The sequence below is a fragment of the Epinephelus fuscoguttatus genome, linkage group LG16 (assembly GCF_011397635.1).
Source record: "Epinephelus fuscoguttatus linkage group LG16, E.fuscoguttatus.final_Chr_v1".
NCBI lineage: Eukaryota > Metazoa > Chordata > Actinopteri > Perciformes > Serranidae > Epinephelus > Epinephelus fuscoguttatus.
This window is the reverse complement of record NC_064767.1, coordinates 2,821,420-2,826,705: the sequence shown is the minus strand read 5'-3', so window position 1 is coordinate 2,826,705 and position 5,286 is coordinate 2,821,420. Positions and strand designations below refer to the sequence as shown.

The 5,286-nt window shown below is 44.5% G+C and overlaps 1 long non-coding RNA gene across 1 annotated transcript; it reads right to left on the bottom strand.

The window, feature by feature from the left end:
- Nucleotides 1-2,713: 2,713 nt before the first annotated feature.
- On the bottom strand, nucleotides 2,714-5,012 carry LOC125903543 (uncharacterized). The gene is made up of 3 exons (XR_007451313.1): nucleotides 4,190-5,012; nucleotides 3,336-3,446; nucleotides 2,714-3,232 (listed from the first exon to the last, which is right to left on the bottom strand). It is a non-coding gene; the product is annotated as an uncharacterized LOC125903543 (long non-coding RNA).
- Between the last annotated feature and the right edge of the window lie 274 nt (nucleotides 5,013-5,286).

Here is a 5,286-nt window from a genome sequence, read left to right as displayed (position 1 = left end):
AGACGAACAAATTCGACTTATTAATATGAATGTCAAAATAGACGTTTAGAGCCATACTGTGCTGCATGTCACACACATCTCCCACTGCTGGGGAGGCAGAAGCAAACACTGCCAACCAAGTCACCTTGCAGCACCTCTCTGTGTCGCTCATTTTCCATCCCCCTTTCTCTTGCATGCAGTTCTCCACCTCATCACTACGTTGTCCCGTCACTTCCTGTCAGTCGCACCCTACTCCCCCTTTCCGTCGTGATTCAGTCCATTGCAACACCTGCCATATATGGACAAGACCTGCCAGTTTCATGAAAATAAAAACACTGGTAAACTGGTAAGAACCCTGATTTAAGACTGGAGGAATATTGAGATATTAGCGCAGCCCAGCCTGAACCTGATGGGTCGCAGGCCCCTCGAGAATCAAAGCTTTAATAGGGTGGATACACCATACCTGTATCCAGAGATGCCTTCTGAAATGCTGCAAACAAAAACACTGTCAGTAACTTCCTCCATCTTAAGTCTCGCTGCCACCGGGCCTTTCGTCATGTGCTCAGGGTCCACGCAGCCCACACCAGGCACTCTGTTCATCCTGAAAATCCAGATGGCCCGTTTAGCGAGCCCTGATATGAACTTAATCATCATGTGGACATTTGTCCTTCTGGCAGAGAACTTGGGTCCAAATACCCCTCACACAGCAGCTTAATAAGTCAAACAAACCAGTTAATCTGTAACACTTAACAAACACATGCCCTAAGGGTCCCCACTGTGGACAAAAAGGATCCAAGAATGAAGGTGTGCGTTGTGTCTGTGGCTGTGGCCTGATATGACCCTCCACTAAAGCTCAGCTGCTTGTTCATCAGTAAAATCTATTCATACAGCATCTGACATGATATAGAAATAATAAAATGTGAGGCTAATAAAAGTTAAGGCATCTTGTCCAGGAACACCAGCAGCTGTTTACTTTAATACAGGTGTGTGTCCCGACAGCTTTAAACTCTAAGCTGGAGGTTGACAGGGACAAAAGCTGCCCTTCCCTCCTCCTGCGAGGCGCCGACAGCAGCATTGCCAATCAGCGAGAGGAAGCTGCACTCGCACTCATCATCCCTCTGGTTAGACTGTTCTCTGCCGCAGCTCTCAGCGCTCAGCAGAAGCCCTCCTCTGATGACCTGGTCATCTTCATCAAATGACGCAGCTTCACACGGCCTGCCTCTCAGGCTGACTCACAAAGCTGTCGGAGTACAGAGACTCCTCGCACAGCCTCAACCCTGCTATTTAAATGGCCACTCTGACCAAGCTGCAAAACGGTGACGGCCCTGTCAGCTCCACCTGCTCTGCTCGCACAGAGAACAAGTGCTGCAGGGTCCGGGTTTATGGTCTTAATCATCGTGCGGCCCCTCAGGTGTATCTCACCGGCCCTTGACGAGACATAAACTTAGTTTTTAGGCTTTCTTAGTTTCAGTCAAAAGAAAAGCTTTAATGGTTGTGTTGTTTCTTCAGTATGACAGTGTGAGACGTTAAATACTGACACAAAATCTATCAGCGCTTTTTAATGCTGAGATGTTGACTTGATGTGACTGTCCAGAGTGTTTACAGCTTTTCTGCTTTAGTACGCTGTTGAGACAGCGAAAGTGTGGAGGGAGAGACTGCAGCCTGTGACAGCGGTCAGAGGTCACATCCAATCCCAAGATGCTTTGTGGCACGAGCCACAAGGAAAGCTGCCTCGTGTTTTTCTCTCTGTCAACCTCTGTCTGGCTTCAGTCTCACCTTACAAGTTGACCCTTGTCTCAGCACAGTGAAGACACACAGTCACTCACACACACACACGCACACACACTGTGAACATCAACTGAAAGCTGTTACAGCCTCTCACACAGCAGTGCAGCCGTACCTGTTCCTGTTTTTGTGTATTTAAGTGCATTTTGTACATTTTTCTTTGTAATCACGTGTCCAAGCAGACAAGTGTGTTTAGTTTGTGTGTGATTACGTCTGTGTGTGTGTGTGGGAGTGTGTGTGTGTGTGTGTGTGTGTGTGTGGTTCAAGTATTTTTAGATGCTGGAATAAAACCAGACCTGGGGCCTATTGCACAAAACTAGGATAAGGGATTAAGCCGGGATATCTTGGTTATTCTGGCTCAACTTATCCGTGATCTGGTTGCACAAAAGTGGGATAGTGGACAGCGGGATATGTTATGACATAAGTTACCATGGAGATTTATTCTGTGGAGCTAGCCTGCTCCAGACCAGGCTAAGTTCCAGGATCTATTTAATCTCATCGCTTATCTCAGTCAGCAGTCACCACAAACGGAAACCAATAGTTATTCCACTGCCCACTGCACGTTGTTATCACATTCACCCAGACCCACTGTCATTATTTAAACATTTATGATCATTAATCATTTTAGATAAATGATGATTTTAGATGATTTTGCAATCATTAGATAATTTACAGTTTCCCATAGACTATATATAAAGAACACATCCCATATAAATATAAATACACATCAAAGAGTAACATGATGTTCCTTTATTGAATAAGGATAAATCAAAGCTAGTAAACCATCAGCTCCTTTCAAAACTGAGGTCACACAGTGACTCTACAAGATCGAAAGCACGGAATCAAAGCATATTATACAACACAAGAATAAATACACATTCAAAGGTCTGTATATGATACACCCCGCATGTCTGCACACTGAAATAAATGCAGGACAAATCCATACACAACAAATGAACAGACAAATGAATGGATGCAGTAGCCTCTCTGCAAGCTTGTATACACACAGTATACAGCACAAACAACATAAGAGGCCAAATCAGTTTAAACTGAATAAAAAAAACACAAATTCCTCTGCCACTGTAGGACATATTTAACTGAAATTTAAAGCATGCATGTTAGCTAAAGTAATTTAACACATATTGGTCCCTGACCAGCCGACCACTGTCGTCATCAGGGAAGATGGCAGGATTGTCCCAGTCATGTGTGATGGCACTCTGGGGGCTCTCTCCTTCCTCAGACAGGCCACATTGTGGAGCACAGCACAGGCCACAGTGATGTCACATGCCCTCAAAGGGCTGACCCTTAAGTGGTTCACACAGTGAAAGCGTGCCTTCAGGAGGCCAAAGGTCATTTCAGTCCTGGCCCTTGTCCTGGCATGGGCATGATTATAGGCCTGCTGTGCTTCCTGAGGGTCTGTGTATGGTGTGAGGAGAAAAGGCCCCCAGCAACACACCAGAGAATTCACCTGTCAATACAAAATCTCATCATCACAACCTCATAAATAGAGAGACATTCTTGACACAGCCATGATGTAAAAAGTGGTTATTAATAGAGGTTGTGTGGCTCACCTTGTGATAGGCACTGATAGATTCCAGAGGTCCGAAAGACTCGGAGTCACGGACCGGGCCAGGCCACTTTGCCACAACATTGCTGATCAGATAGTCAGCATTGCAGACCATCTGAAATTATAAGATGAAGACTATTGAACCAATCAATGCACATCACAAGCAATGCACAGTGTTCATTAATCGACAATATCAAAAACTCATGTTCACCTGAACATTAATGCTGTGAAAGGATTTCCTATTCACAATATATATATATATATATATATATATATATATATATTTGTTACATCCCAGTATGTGTCTAGGGGTAAGGGAAGCAACATAAAACCAAACAATCAAGTGAATAAGGCAAACTGCCGTTTATTCATATTCACAGTAATTAAACAATACAAGCTACGCTTTGAAAAAAAACAAAGCGGCACACAAAAGGATATCGCGCTCGCAGGCTCAGCAACACAACCCGGAAATCGGGCTTCACGAATGGAGCCTCGGCGGTACATTACATTTAAACAAACTCAGGGAAGGGCTGTGGGTGACGGCAAACCATAAAACAAATAAAACAAAAACTCTGACCTGTCACCAATAAAATAAATTCCCCAACTAACTTAAATAACAAAACTAAAAACAAATCTGCCTGTCTACTCTATGACTTTCCTGACCAAACAAAACAACACTCAGACCGACACCCATAAGGCTAGTGATCTATACAGCAAACAAGCTACGTGTGAGTGAAAAACGGGTATGTGGCTACGTTAAGGAACTAGATCCTAAAGCCCTCAGATTCCCAAATACCACAACAATAACGACGAATTACAGCAGCTGAAACATTAAAAGGAGCGAGGCGGACTGCTCACGTTAAATCACAGCCGCCCTGGCTTTTGACTCAGTGCAGCTTTTAAAGGTTCAGACGAGGGGCTGGTGAAGCGGTGATTGGCCGGAACCGATGACGACAGCGAGGGGGCCGGCCGACCAGCAAGCGGGGGAACACTGAACAGCAGCAGAGGAGAGCGGGCTGGAGGCGTGGTCCGCCGGGGATTCCCTCCAGAAGAGCAGACAGTTAGATACACACATAAATGAATGACAAGTGCTGGCCGAATAATTCCCATACTGACGTGCACAGCACATTAAACACACACATTAAACACACACATTAAACACAAATAAATGTACTAAGGTCCGGAGACCGTAACAATATTCTTATGATCAATCAGCATACACATGGAGCACGAGGAGCAAACACAAGATAAGATAAGTTAAGAGGAACTTTATTTATCAATTAAGTCAGTGAGCTCATGTATTTATCAAAGAGTTATACAGTCTGATGGAGTTACATTTACACAATTTCACTCACATCTGCAGTCAATTTCACTTACAATTTCAACTGATTCATAATCAGAGTACAACTGCGTTTTCAGAGATGTTAATTAACTATTTGGATTGTAACTGTGATGGTTTCAGCGGAGCAGTGAGTGTGTATTTGTGCACTACTTACGCATTCAGGCCGTCTGCAACTTTGCCACATTTTCTCTCGTTGTTTTATTACTGTGGCGGTGTTGCCTTTCTTTATGATTTGATCCTTTACCTCTTCGTAAGCCTCCATGAGAATTTCTGCCTCCGACGGGGAAAAGTACGCTGCTCTCGTTGCCATGGTGAATCGGTGAATCTGTGATCGATGGTGGGGTCTATTTGAGGAAGTCGCGTGCGCACACTGATCCAGGATTGGTTTCACCTGGCTTGATGAATCGGTGTCTGCTCATCCTGGATTGGTCTTTGTGCAACCAATTAAGCCTGGACGTTCTTGTTTTGGATTCGTTGAACCCAGCTCAGTCTTTTATCCTGGATGTCTGAATCCTACTTTCATGCAACGGGCCCCTGCACCATTTCTTCACATTAGCAACATGTTCAGCTCTGGAATTTGTTTCACTGAGGACTCGACCACGTATTTAACACC